Below are 15,348 nucleotides of genomic sequence, written 5' to 3'. Positions count from 1 at the left end.
AAGGGACTGGTAAAGCTATTACTGTGTGAACACAGCATGAAAAGAGTGCTGCATCCCCACATGCATTCTACATTCCCTGCCTGCTCTCTTCTTTTTAACTAGAATATTACCGGTCTGACGAAATACTTCATTTTATATGTACCTATGCAGGGTTCAAGGGATGCGGGTGGTGCTGTGTGTTAAACCACAGAGCCTAGGACTTGCTGATCAGAAGGTTGGTGGTTCGAATCACCGCAACGGGGTGAGCTCCCGTTGCTCGGTCCCAGCTCCTGCCAACCTAGCAGTTCGAAAGCACATCAAATGCAAGTAGATGAATAGGTACCGCTCTGGCGGGAAGGTAAACAGCGTTTCTGTGCGCTGCTCTGGTTTGCCAGAAGCAGCTTAGTCATGCTGGCCACATGACCCGGAAGCTGTATGCCGGCTCCCTCGGCCAGTAAAGCAAGATGAGTGCCGCAACCCCAGAGTCATCAGCAACAACCTGTCAGGGGTCCCTTTATCTTTATGCATTCTAGCTACAGCCACATTGTTTTCCTTTACTAACGTTACTGTCTTAAAGTATCAGCTTACTCTGTTGTATAGACTTTGTCTAATCTGATCTTGTTATACGACATATTATCCATGCACATCAAAAACAGATGGTGTTTCCATCCGGCTGGAGTTGTGCTAGTGAGGGACATTTGTACATCTGAGCGGAATTAAGGAGGAAAAGCTTCCCAAAGAAGGGCATCATGTGTACATATCCTTTTCCATCATCCAGGGAAAGGATTCCAGAGGGTGCCCCATGGCTAAGGGATACAAAGCCTGCCTCCGCTTTACCATAGGCTCCTGATTCTAATCCAGTCACAAGAAAACTGCTACCAATTATAGTTTATCTGGTCTCCGTGTGATTGGGGTGGGAGGTAGGATAGAGACAGGAATTCCAAAATAGGATTTGGGTTGCTTTTGTAGCTTTTCACTCTACAAGACAGAACAATTTCATTATAAGGTAACGTTCAACCCAAAAAATCTAATTTAGAAACTAAAGAACTTGATAATCATGAGCATGGTGGCATTGCCTGGACTTTTGACTCAAGCCTCTCTATCTATCTATCATCTATCTATTTAAATTGATCAACCCCTTGATTGTAAATTTTAAAAAAGCCCTCAAAAAAACAAAAAGGTAAAATAATACATCAAAACATGCAAGAATTTATTATAGTAAAACAGATGAAAATTCCCATCAGCATTTATTCACACCCCTACTTTTGGAAAAGACAGAGAGTTGCTCACTGAGCCTTCCACCCTTAAGTAATGGTGACTTGGAGGATAGGTGCTGGTGAGTTTCCTGCAACATAATTATGTCTGGGTGCTCTTGGAATAGCGCAACCTCAGCTCCAACTCTTTCTCCTGCTGAGGTCAGGCCTCTAACATGGAATGAGAGGGTTTTTAAGGAGCACTGAGTGGTTGCTGGGAGATCAGCAAATGGTTTTGTGACTTTGATAAAGCCTGGAACAGCCTTCCTGGCTTGCAAACCTGGGCCTTCCCGGAGGCTTTTGTTTAACACTGGACTAATGTAATTGGTGACTATAAAAATGTAAAACAGAACCAGCCTTGCCAAACAGGCCACCTTTAATTGCCTTGGGAGCAGAAAACCGCACTTATGCGAAATCATATGGTACCATCAGCCAGCTTCACTGATGTTGAAAGTTGAAGATACCCGTATTTTTCGCTCTATAACACGCACTCGACCATAACACGCACGTAGTTTTTAGAGGAGGAAAATCCGTAGGCATGCCACCCGTAGGCATTCCCTCCATAACACGCACAGACATTTCCCCTTACTTTTTAGGAGGAAAAAAGTGAGTGTTATGGTGCAAAAAATACGGTATTTTATCATATTTTCAGCTTGTTGGTTGTCTCTCACCACCCACTGTCTCTCTCTGTGCTGCGAGGCACCTGCTTGATCTCAGTAGGCCGGAGACCCAAAGGGCAAGTTCTGCCACACAAAACAATTGTGTTCTTACAAGTGCGGTTGTGTGGCCAACTTCACCGATTGAAATGGTTGCTGGGCACGTGTGGGGTAAGGTGACCTCATAGGGAAACTGGTCACGAGTTCTTAAGGGCTTTATAAAAAAGGTAGAGGTAAAGGGACTCCTGACCATTAGGTCCAGTCGTGACCGACTCTGGGGTTGCGGTGCTCATGTCGCTTTATTGGCCGAGGGAGCCGGCGTACAGCTTCCGGGTCATGTGGCCAGCAGGACTAAGCCGCTTCTGGCGAACCAGAGCAGCACACGGAAATGCCGTTTACCTTCCCGCCAGAGTGGTACCTATTTATCTACTTACACTTTGACGTGCTTTCGAACTGCTAGGTTGGCAGGAGCTGGGACCGAGCAACGGGAGCTCACCCCGTCGCAGGGCTTTATACCATACAGTAATAGCAACATCTTGAATCCTGGCCCAGTAAAATCACTCTTCCGTTTCTTTGCAAGGCAGCTTGCTGAGTAGCAGAAGAAGTCATATTTTGCCCAGCCAGCATGTGAGCAAAGCAATATTTCTTTTGCTACTATTGATTTTGACACATGATGGATCTTTGGTGCTTGTGAGGGGTGGGGAAGCAAGAGTGCAGAGCACTGATGCACAAAGTGTTAGTCTTTCTTTTCTACTTATATTACTTATATTGGGGAATACTCATTTGCTTCTGTTACCTTTTTCTGGAGGGGGGGTGAAAGCTCTGATGGGTTAGCATGCATCCTTGATTGAGGACACTTTTTATTTTTGATGGACAGGGTTTTGTTTTTATTATTTATTTATTTATTTATTTATTTATTTATTTATTTATTTATTTATACCCCACCCATCTGGCTGGGTTTCCCCAGCCACTGTGGGCGGCTTCCAAGACAATATTAAAATACAGTAATGCATCAAACATTAAAAGCTTCCCTAAACAGGGCTGCCTTCAAAGTCTGGTAGTTGTTGCTCTCTTTGACATCTGGTGGGAGGGCGTTCCACAGGGCGGGTGCCACTACCGAGAAGGCCCTCTGCCTGGTTCCCTCTAACATGGCTTCTCGCAGTGAGGGAACCGCCAGAAGGCCCTTGGAGCTGGATATCATTGTCCGGGCAGAACGATGGGGGTGGAGATGCTCCTTCAGGTATACTGGGCCAAGGCCGTTTAGGGCTTGAAAGGTCAGCACCTTCAAAGGTCAGCACCTGAATTATGGCAAGATGGGGGCGGGGAATGTGCTTTAGCCTCTCCTAAAACCATCTTTCAAATGTATGGTGCTTATTTTATATAAATGTAATATTGTGCTGCGTATGTGTAAATGCGTCATTCTTGTTATTATGTTTTATGCCACTTCTTTTGTGTGGTGTGGTGGTGCCCGTGTTCCTCCTCCTCCTGTTTCTAAAAGAGCAGTGTGTGTTGAGGATAAAGGCCTTTTGGAAATGATGGTGCGGCAGGCCATGGATCTTGGAAATCGTAAGGAGGCCTCTCCACCTGAAAAAGACAGGACACAAAGTGTAGCCAAGAGGCCTATAAAAAAATCTCTTTTGGAGAAGGGAAGGTACTAAAAAGTGGCTGCATTAAAGGTATCAAATACTTGCAAGATATGTACAGTCTTAAATAGCGGTTCATTGGACCCAGGTTCGCAGGTTTGCTGCGCTCCTGGACTCGGCCCTTAGCATGGATGCCCAAGTCTCTGTGGTAGCCAGGAGTGTATTTGCACAATTAAAACTGGTGTGCCAGCTTCACCAATTCTTTGAGGTGCCTGGCAGAGCCTCCAACATTTCTCAGGTGAAAATAGGGACTGCCTCTTCTACATCAAGAAGCTTCTTCTGCATTTGATCTCACCATATACACCATGGGTAGGCAAACTAAGGCCCGGGGGCCGGAACCGGCCCAATCGCCTTCTAAATACGGCCCACGGACGGTCCGGGAATCAGCTTGTTTTTACATGAGTAGAATGTGTCCTTTTATTTAAAAGGCATCTCTGGGTTATTTGTGGGGCATAGGAATTCGTTCTTTTTCTTTCTTACTTCAAAATATAGTTCGGCCCACCCATGGTCTGAGGGAGAGTGGACCGGCCCCCTGCTGAAAAAGTTTGATGACCCCTGATATACACATGCACCTGTCACCTTGAGCCAATTACAGCTGTCTGCTGAAACAACCTCACAGGATTGCTGTAAAGCAAAATGTGCAAGGGAAGGGGTCGTGTACCACACCTTCAACAGATAAATGGAATGAAATTAAATTTTAGCTGTAAGCTGCCTCAAGTCCCTGTCAGGGAAGAAGGTGGGATATAATAATAATAATAATAATAATAATAATAATAATAATAATAATAATAATAATAATAATAATAATAGAAATAGAAAGTGTGGGAATGATCAGGAACATACCAGAGAGTAAATCCTATTGAACTCAATGAGACTTAGTTCTAAGTAAAAATGCTTAGGATTGCAGTGTAAGTCTTTACCCAGTTACATGGGAGTAAGCTTCACTGAATACAGTTGGACTTACTTCTGAGTAGTTATGTAAAGGCTCCATTTACAATAAGAAGCATCAACACTCCATTTGTTTCCTTAAAAATGGCTGGCTACTGAAGCATTGCAATTAAATTATATAAAGAAGAGTGGTTACATTCTGTTTCAAAATTATAGAAAGGGCTTCATATTAGGGTTGCCATATTTCAAAAAGTGATAATCCAGACAGAAAAGTTGTCGAGCTTTTTTTTTTTTTTTTTTTTTTTTTTTTTTTAGTTTTGGCCAAAGTTTTTGAGTCTTTGGGGGGGGGCAAAATCTAAAAAACAACAACTTTCTGAGCTATTTTTAAGGAAATTTGCCAGATGTATGGCAACTCTGCTTCATATGCCATCAAACTATAATTATCCACAATTTATAAGTTGCATTTACGTTTGGTGAATATTTCCGTGCCCCTTTTGTGTTTCTCGAGGGTTTTTTTAGACATTAGCCAAAACAAAAGTTGCTGTCCTAGAAGTTAAGATTGTGCAAATTCAATCCCAAGCTGGCATCAGGTGAAGCTGAGAGAACTGGCCGCCCCCCCCCCCCGTTTGCCAAGCTACCTTTGGCCCATATATAGCAGTTCCTTACAATCAGATGTGAGCTTGGCTGGACTCAAGCTGACCTTCTTCTTGGTGGGTGTACAGAAACTGGATAGATACCTTTACTGTATGAGTGGTTTGAAGAGGCCTGCATGGACTGCTTAATGAAGGGATATTGCAGAGGCTCAGCTGAGACAGACATTTGGCAGGAGGAGCAGTATTAATAATGTCATTGCAGTGAAAGTCAGCTGTTCCCTAGCTACAACGCCAAGCATTACAGACGCCATCCAGAAATATTTCATCCACCTGCCAGGAGTTCAGAGCAACTTGGCAAGCTTCTAATTTTAAACCCAGCGAAATGAAATTGCTCCCTCATTTTATTGTAACAATATACATGCATGTGGAGAACATTAAGGAATGCATGCGCTCTCTCTCTCCCCCAGTGAAATAAGCGCAGGCTGATGTTTTGCAGTCTTTGTGGGTCCAGCCAGCTAGCTTTATCTCCTCTCAAGCAGTGCCCATTTTGGCATCCTGATTTTGAAAAAGCATGCTTGCCACGTGAATCTCTCAAGCTGGACAAGAGGATGAGGTTGAACAGATCATTCTGTAACCTTTTGAAATCTTCCTTGAGCTATGGCACAAAGTGCCGTAAGACAGAATATTGCTTATGTTAGCTTGACTAGCAGTTGTCCGGCCTTCTCTTTGAGCAGATGAGGGCATCTTATATCTTACTCTACCAATTTATGAAGCTGTGAAGATATAAAAATAACTTGGTATAAAGCTGATGAAAGACAGTTGTGGAAACAAGATTTACTTCCTGAATTAAGCGGGTCCATTAATTACAAATTAATGCTGTTTTATTTTCGTAAAATAGAACAAGATGGTGGGGGGAGTGAAATTTGGCTCCCAGGTGGCATGGCTCAGCCCAAAAATGACCACTTAGAAAAAAATATCAGCCGAGTCAAATCTTTAGATAAGCAGCCATCTGATTTGTGTGTCTGCGAGAAGTATCTGAAGCCCATTTAAAAGAATGGGAAGGGACAATCCCGAGACCAGGGAGAAGAGTCGGTGGAAGAAGATTGGAAGAAATTTAAAGACTATTTACAGAAGTATTGCAAAATTAATGAATGTTAGAATGTTTGATTGAAGTTAAGCGGTTTTTAGCTGTAATGATATAAAAGAATATGGAAAAATTTGATTTCTAAATAGGTAAAAATTTAATGTTATAATATATTAAGATCAAAGATCAGGATAATAAGGAGGGAAAGAAATTGCTGAATTAATTAATTGAATTGGAACACAAAAAAGGGAGGTACGAGGAGGTCAGGGAAACAAGGATATGAATGTAAGATATGGAAAGGTTGATTTTTTTATTTTTTTATTTTTTTCTGTAAGTATTTGTTTTCTTTTTTATTCTGTATTTTTCTTGTATTTTTATTTTTGTCTTGTACTTTTGTATTTTTTGCTTTTATGTAACTCCTTTTTCTGAAACTTTAATAAATATTTTATATATAAAAAAAAGATCAGCAGGCAGCTGTTGCTTCTAGAGCTCAAGCTATGCAGTTTTGAAAAATAAGATATGTGGTGTGTTAAGTATGCGCAACGTGAAATGTTATGCACCTATATACTAATTAATCTTTTTAAAATGTTTTTAAGTTCATTTCTTTTCAAAATGTATTTTTATTTCCAGTTCAGCTTTCTGAGTTAGAGATGTTGACTGTGTAAATAGATTTTTATAATTTTATTTCATATAAGTATCAAAACATACAAAAGTTTAAAAGATATACACCCCATATCAAAGCCACGTTTCTCTTATATAAAACACATTTACAATAGGCATAATATTACCTCCTGTATGGGGTTTAAGCATTCAGCATGGTTATAGCTCAGGTCCAAAGAGTTCCTTATAGAAACAGCATCTGCGCTCCCATGTCACAGACATGTTAAAATGCATTGAGAGATTTCTTGAGCACCATCAGTTTGATTAATAAAAGAGCATCCCACCATTTCCCCAGCTATTATTATTTCAAAGGTAGCTCTATTCATATCCAGTGATAAGCACAAATCACTCTAGCAACCTCTAGTGTATTTAATACTACAACGTGTTTTGTTCTGAAAACTAATGCGCTGATAATCGTTTTGCAAAATGCTTGAGCTGTGTGACATGTCCATTACATGAGGAAATCTGCAGTACTCTGTTTTTGGCATAGTGCCAGCAATGACTATTCTCATCTTTATAGGTAATTTCAGAGGTGTTAAATAGTATTTTTATTGTCATTTTTATGCAGTTCTCTCTCAGTCATGAGGTCACAGTAAATTAATTTATAGGTCTGAAAAGGAAAGACCAAGCCTTGTAAGAAATTTTCCTTCTAGATCTTTTTTCATCTTCGTTTATAATGTGTTACAGCTGTAGTGTTCATGTATACTAATATACAATATGCAGGTTTTGGTGTCTTCGGGTGTCTTCCCGTGTAAGAGTTGGGGTGTCTAGGCGACGTTTCGACGAGGTCGCCTAGACACCCCAACTCTTACACGGGAAGACACCCGAAGACACCAAAACCTGCATTCCTGTACCCGTGAAAATCTACGAAAGCTAATATACAATATATATATTTAAAAGAACTTTGTGCCTGGCCACAAATTATTTCAAAATCCATCAGATGAAGTTTAGGTAACAATATGTTTTATTCAATAAATCAGAACTTCCAGTATGTTCATGGCGATTGGAGTCTGGATCTCTAAAAACTGGAGCAAGTTGTGAGATTGAGGGTGAAATCCTACTGTGATCACTGTCCCATGTGGACAGTAATGTATTAAGTATAACATTTTGAAACTTTTTAAAAGAATTATTTGTGTTTTCCTCTTTGTGCTCCAGAGAATGGAATGTAGAGGAATTTTACAGAAGGGGTGTTCAACATTTTTAGTTCCTGAATCGCCTTTGTCTGTTATGCATGCAATTTTGTAGTGGTAAATTAAGAATTTCACGTCCTTCATGATTCACTCTAGGTTTTCTAACTGGCCATATAAATCTGTCATTGCTGAGGAATTAAAATGACAGGTGTCAGCAGTAGCACTTCCCAGCAAGACAAGGCTTTGTCTAGCTTCAACAAATTCTCAACATATTGTTTTGAGTTTGAGGGGTTAGTTGGCCTGATGCCCAGGTCTCTTGAAATTGTTGGAGTCTTGGTTCCGGTGAGGGTTAAAATCTGATGTAGGATTCCACTATTGAATTAGCCAAGCAAGGGTCATGGATACCACCTAAGTATTGTCCTTAGATTGACAAAGGAAGCTGCTCTGTACCAGAGGGCAGGTGAATGGGCTGGTAGTGAAGAAGACAGGCCAGAGTGGTGAGAGGCATGTTTACTTCTGCTGGAATCCAAGTCTGTGACTGTGGGAGAAGCAAGACCTTCTGGGCTGTAAATGTTGTGAGACCATCCATCGTAGGTGCAGGTTGTATATATGTGTAAATCATACATCATAAAGATACCACAGTCTCTGCTGTGCTTCATTCCAAGTTACAGATAGGTAGCCGTGTTGGTCTGCCATAGTCAAAATAAAAAAATTCCTTCCAGTAGCACCTTAAAGACCAACTAAGTTAGTTCTTGGTATGAGACTAAGCCATTTCTCACCTTCTCACCCCTTGCCTTTTCCTGTAAGACCTATTACAGTCGTTAAGAGTCGTCAACAGGCTCATCTCAGCTATCTGCCAATCTCCCATTCCCACCACCCTTCTGAGTAATACCCCTCCCCACCTTCTCACTATATAGAAGGATCTGGCAACTTCTGCTTCAGTGTATCTGAAGAAGTGTGCATGCACACGAAAGCTCGTACCAAGAACTAACTTAGTTGGTCTTTAAGGTGCTACTGGAAGGAATTTTTTTATTTCTTCATTCCAAGGAAACTGAACTCTGGGTAAGCACCTGGAACCCCTGGAATCTTGCACCACTCAGAGATTGGGGTAGCGTGCAACAGTATATTTGGACAAAACAGTAAATTCAGCTTTCATTCAAACCCTGCTAAAGTGGAGGAAATGGTTTTTTATTTTAGCATGTTTAAGCATAGGGGTGTCTTACCCATAGAGACTAGTGGGGTGCCAGTGCGCCATGTTCTGGAGGGTGCCAGGGAAAAGGCGGAGGCTGGACAAGGCACCTCCCGGCATCAGCTCACCACCCTCGCCATGCCACGCCGAAGCAGCGCTGTGCCCAGAGCCTCCATCTATCGTGGCCACCGTGGCACAAAGCAGCCTGCTGAGCCGGGAGGCGCCGCGACCAGCCTCCGCCTCTTCCCCGCTGGAGGAGCCACCCTCCAGCAGCGCCGTCCTCCCTAAAAAATTCTGGGAAACCGGGGGGGGGGGGCACCAGAGGGAGTTTTTCACCCCGGTGCTGGATATGCTTAAGACGGCCCTAATTAAGCACCTGGTGATCAGGAAGGGGTTTGCATTAAACCTCCTGCTAAAACAAAGGTTCCCTTCTCATTTTTAGTGATGTCAAGTGATTGACAGGTGACCAACCCTGCCCAGCTGTCAAATTTAACCCACAAGGCCAGGCCTGATAATGATCTGACCCACAGAGCCAAGGAGATTCCCCACAAGTGCCACAAATGTTTATCTTGTAGCCAATATTATTTTTAGTAATGCTGTAAATTTTGCCTTTATGTTTAATGCAAATGGTTCTATTGATATAGCAAATATTTTTGGCAATATTGTGTTGTATTGTACTTCTTCTGATAACAAACATTTTTAATATTTAGAAAGAGACATACTGATGGAAATGAATGTGTAGAGACCACATTGAACCAGCATAGAATGAAATATTTAGTTGCATACTTTTTTCAGTGTCAATATTTGGGCAATAATTTTATTGACTGGATAAGAAAAATCTATTTTCACATGTAGATGAATGCAGGCCATCAATGCACAGGATTCACTCTGAGTGACACAGTTAGATGCTTCCAAGGTTGCCAAGTCAGGAGAACCCCAGACCCCAAGATGTCAGGGCCCAAACCTGAGTCTATGGGCAGCCCCTAGTGATGCCATTAAGAATGATGCCTTAAGCATTAGCCACAGTCATGAGAGCATGTCATTCAAATAAAATAAAAAGCAGACCCACATTCCCTCATAACCCTAACCCTTAACTCTGACCCCAACCCTAACACCTTGCCCAAAGCCTAATCCCAAACCTTTACTACCACCCCAGCCATAACCCAAACTTTACCCTAAAACTAATTGAACAGTACACTTAACCCTCCCCCTCATTCTAAATCAACTTTATTCCTAACCCAATCTTCATCTTAAACAGACACACACACCCTAATCTTAACTCTAACTCCTATTGCTAGCTTTAGCTCTAGCTCTAGCCCAAGCCCTAACCCCAAACTCTAAACCTTGGCATAAACCCAACCCTTAAAATAACACCCTATCCCTAATCCTAAACTCTAATCCTAACCTCCATAACAACCCCCTAACCTAATCCCAACACCTAATATCTAAGATGCACCTAACAAACACATAGCAAATACCTAGCCCTAATCCTAGCCTTTTTATTCTGCCTGCAGCTCTCTGTGCCTGCTTCCATTGCTCCCTGGTTTGGGGTTTGGAGTTGAAACTTTAGGGTTTGCCTGGGCACACCCCCTGCACACACTATGGTGTGTGTGTGTGTGTGTGTGTGTGTGTGTGTTAAGATAAAAGGATTTGCAGGGAGGAATTCATAGTATTCTGAAGATCTTTTGTCAGCTCCTTGCGGATGGAGATAGCAGTGTGGCATTTGATGATAGCCAAATGTATGTTTGACTGTCAGCTTTCACTTCAAATAAGAAATCAAAACAAAGGGATTAACTTCTTGTTGCTTTGAAAGTTGTTGCTTGCAGGGTGGAAGTGTAGCACCCTGCTTGTGGTTAACGCTTAGCTGGAATGAAATATTCAACGCAGCAATAGAGAAATTAAAATAATTATTTATTTGTCAGACAAATAAATGAGAGGCACAGTGGTATATGGTTACCAAGCTCTGGCCCTCCCTCCTGCCATTATGGCCAGCCCTTATATTTCCTTAATCCACCCCCCCTTTGCTCCTCCTGTGGCTGCCTTTGTTCAATCAGCCTGCTTGAATTTCCTATTGGCTGATTGCTATAACCAATTTTAAGATACACTCATATCCTCCTGTCCTTATATGGAACACAAAGAGCTATATATTGTTACATCTATAAATGACAAATAAGTAGTAATATATCTTACATGTGTCTCAACAAGGAATCTTAATTACCAGCTCACCTCTTGCCCTCCCTGCCCTATTGCCTTTTAAAACAAATGGTTAATCTTAAATTTTTATCTTAAACATATGTCAAGGATCTTGAGTTTCACATCAACATTGAAAGATATCCTTCATTTGAAGGTTTCTAAACAAATGTCTGACAGCTAATATATCTGGACAGCATTTGATGGCGTCTTCTTGTCTGGCAAGAGGCTGAGCTCAATGGCCCCTGTAGTCTATTCCAACTCTAGGACTCTATGATTCTATGAAATAAGAATCTAACATCTAAATTTGTTACTTTCTAAATCCTTTGCATAGTTACATTTAAGCCAATATATTTAAGCTAATATATTTCATACATTATCATAGGTAACCTTTTAAAAGGAATAAGGCCTTTTTAAAGTAGAGAGAGAAAGAAAAAAAAAGAACTCAGTTTAAAACAGTTTCAGAAGAAGGCTCTTCAGTTTACATCTCCCCCCCTTCAGCAAGCTGCTTTTCCCATTATCTGTTTAAGGAAGAAACAGCTTTAAAAAGACTTCCCAGCTAGATGCTTTTCCCCATTTGCCTCTGGCCTTAGAAAATACAGCTCAAGGTTTAAAAGAGGCCCATGGTATCATTTTACTATTTGCCCATTCCTAATTATATTTATCTCTGCCTTTGTTATCTTCTGTAACATGTAGGGTCAGTGTCATTACTCAGTCTGTATTTTCAGCTTTTACGACTTTGAGAATTGTTTTCTGCTATCAATCAAAGGGGGGCCCCTTGTCTTAGGAGAATGGCCAAGGTTTTCTCTGCCTGGCATGAAACATTTGAAAATCTACTTTTGAAAATCTAAGCCCTCTTTAATATACAAGTCCTGATCAAACATTAATAAAATGCAGGCTTATGCCTGATGCCTCAGAAGGACTGCCTTGTGTATTGGAAGTGGCTGAAACTGCAGCCGTGATCTTGCCCAAACTAATTACTGCGGTCCAGCAATTATTGGCTGAACAATTAAAAGTAATTAGAGATGAGGCTGATAAAATGGTGAATGAAAACAAGACCAGACAAGGGTTACTTCCAGGTTTCATCGCTCGCTCATGCGCAGATGCGCAAAATGATGTCACGCGCATATGCAGAAGCGGCGGATTGTGCGCAGGCCTCCGGAACGGATCCCGTTCGCAACCAGAGGTACCACGGTACAATCTAAGCTGGCACCAACAGAGCTAAGAGAGAAAGGGTCTGTGGCAAGATGAGGAGAGGAGAAGGTGCCAGACACTGGAGGCCCGATCCCTCCCCAAAAATATAGGGAGGGGGGCAAAAGGGCTCAGCCCCTAGAAGCCACTGCTCCTAACAATATGTAGACATATACTGTACTGCATCAGAGAGATGCCGGATAGACAGAGAATGAAAACTGGTAAAATTGTAAACACAGCAGTAAATTTTAATGTGTTTTTTAAAGCAACCATTTGGATAAGAATGTTCAGCACCTACTGCCTCCACTGGGTAGTGAGGTGTTTGTTTTTTAAGCTTAAATATTTCCATACTCCAGTATGAAATCCACATTTATTATGAATAGCTTCTAGTATTCCAGTGATGTAATTCACCCACTAGGACCTAAGAGGCTCCAAGCACAACTAGGCCAATATTCTAATTCTTCACTTTAGATGATCAGTAAATTACTAAACACACACTGCATATTCATTTTGATGGCCTCCTGTGCTGTGGGATTAAAAATAGTGCTTTCCCCCCATCCACAGGTGGTCCTTTAAACAGATTAATGTCATTTGTAATGGAATATCACAATATAATTTGCACATGGAGAGGTGTTTTCGAACCCTCTGAAGTTTGGGACTTTTGCTTTGAGCCTGAACAAATGCCTGACCTTCTCATTTAACAACCAGGGCAGGTGGGCTATCAGACAGATTCTCGGGGGGTGATAGAATCATTCTAACTGTGGGGATTCAAGGACAGGTTATAGCAGACTCACAGGGAGCTGAACAAAGTGAGGCAGGAATGCCAAGCATTTCGACACAGCGCAGTCCAGCAAGGCTGGTGGCAACAGGACTGCTCTAACAAGGTAAGAAGAGCCCTGCTGAAGCAAAGTCAAGGGCTCCCTGTTTCGGTCAGGCGTGGAGCATGGGAAGGCAGTGACTGCATGGGCCAGAGGTATACAGTCATGTCAGGTACTGACATGAAGTCTGGTACTACACCTGGTCAACAGGAACAGAGGTCAAGAGGCAGGAAGCATTGCCATGGATGGGCTGATGGTCTCATGTCAGACTGAAGAAGAGACACAAGGCACAAGGAGCGAGAGGTCCATCCGCTGGACCTTCCCAGAAAGATGGGGCTTTATAGGGCCTGGGGATCTTCTCTGGTTTGGGAGGTCAGCTGATCATGTTCAGGCTGGGATGTGTGTGTGTCGGGTGACAGCATTTGGACCAGCACAGCAGCCTTCACATGTCCTTCCCATGCATAACCAGCCCAGAGCACTGGTGTCACAGGAGCTGAGATGCTGAAGATGCTGAAAGCCCTGTTTCAAGAGACAACTTGTTGTAGCATCCCATTTCTAACAGTATATTGTTATTAACATTAGCATTAGCCTCAGAGTGACTTACACTTATAAAATCATCCATGGTACAAAATTTAAAATAAATAGATAAAGGTGTTCCTAATGTAATAACATAAAAAGGGCAAAACCTACACCAGCCTGCTAAAAGCTGAACACCCAACACACACTTAGGTATCATTATATTATGTGATATCATATTTCATTATAATATCTAGTACAGTAGTCAGGCAGATCACTCCAGGATGTTGATAATGTTTCAACGGCTTTGGCTGTTAATTTTAAATATTTTTAAATATTTTAATTGCTTTTAACTTTTTTTATTGATAATTTTAATATTTCTTGTGAATTGCTTAGAGGTTTTACCGAAGTCAAGCTAAATTTAAATTTTGTTAAATAAATAAAATGAGGGCATGAAGGCAAGAGTCCTTCTCAGTTGTTGGCCTACAACAGGAGGGGAAAATATGTGGCCCTTTATTATCTAACGCCACTCCGATCATCCCTAACCATTGCCCATTCGTGTGTGTATGTGTGTGTGTGTATAAACAAACAAATTATCAATCAATATAACTATTTACATTTCCCTCCCCCTTTCCCCCCTCCCCTCCCTCTCCCCCCTGGCCCCCCCCCGGACTTCCCTCAGCTCCCGTCTCTGGTTTCTTTGCACATATTGGACGCGCAGCGTAAATTAATAATGCAGAGTTGTAAAATTGTACATATCATTGTCTTATCTATCATATATTCAACTAATAAATTTGTGTATGTTTATTCAAAACCTGCCAAGGAGTCCAAATCATTTTGTTGTCTTTTTAGATAATTTGTAAAAAGTTCCCATTCTTCCTTGAAGTCACAATTGTCCTTGTCAAGCGGTTTATATGTCAACTTGGCCAATTACGCATAGCTCATCAGTTTTTCTTGCCACTGCTCTTTTGTTGGGATTTATTCATTCTTCAACCATTGGCCATTTTAGCTGGGGCGAATGGGACTCCACCACACAGAGTGCCACATGTTCCCCATCCCTCATCTATAGCATCTGATATTCAAATGAATGTTTAAACTGAGCATAATTCTATTTAAAAAACATGATTAATAATCAGGGATAGATTTGTCATTTGAGAATTTGTGTAGCTTTCTTTTAAACCCAACAAACCGAGTGACCATCACTACATATTGTGGCCAGGAGCTCAAGTTTATACTGTGCTGTGTGCAGAAGTAATTTCTTTTGTCTGTCCTGAACCTCCTGCAATCAATTTCATTGGGTACCCCAAATTCTATTATTCAAAACTTTGCAGTTTCCTACCCTTTTCCTTCTTCTTTGTCAAGGCAGCATTCCTCCTTCTGGAGTGATTTCCCCCACTCATCTTGCTGACAATTTATCCCTATTACTCTATAAATTAGTGTTTGGTGATGGTCTGTGCTTGGTGTTCAATAATATGCATTTTTTTTTAGTCTGATGGAAAAGAATGGGGAAGGGGGTTCTTGAAAAAAAGTTGTTTTCATGTGTTCAAAATCCTTATCC

At 41.5% G+C, this 15,348-nt stretch overlaps 1 protein-coding gene across 4 annotated transcripts in view; it reads left to right on the top strand.

Moving 5' to 3' along the window:
* Window positions 1-15,348, top strand: part of TSPAN9 (tetraspanin 9) — a 129,665-nt gene that overhangs the window by 101,175 nt on the left and 13,142 nt on the right. The window lies entirely within an intron of this gene.

Source organism: Podarcis bocagei (genome assembly GCF_964188305.1).
Source record: "Podarcis bocagei genome assembly, chromosome: 9".
In the NCBI taxonomy this organism is placed as follows: Eukaryota; Metazoa; Chordata; class Lepidosauria; order Squamata; family Lacertidae; genus Podarcis; species Podarcis bocagei.
The sequence above is the reverse complement of the archived record's forward strand: the minus strand, read 5'-3'. Positions and strand labels throughout refer to the sequence as shown.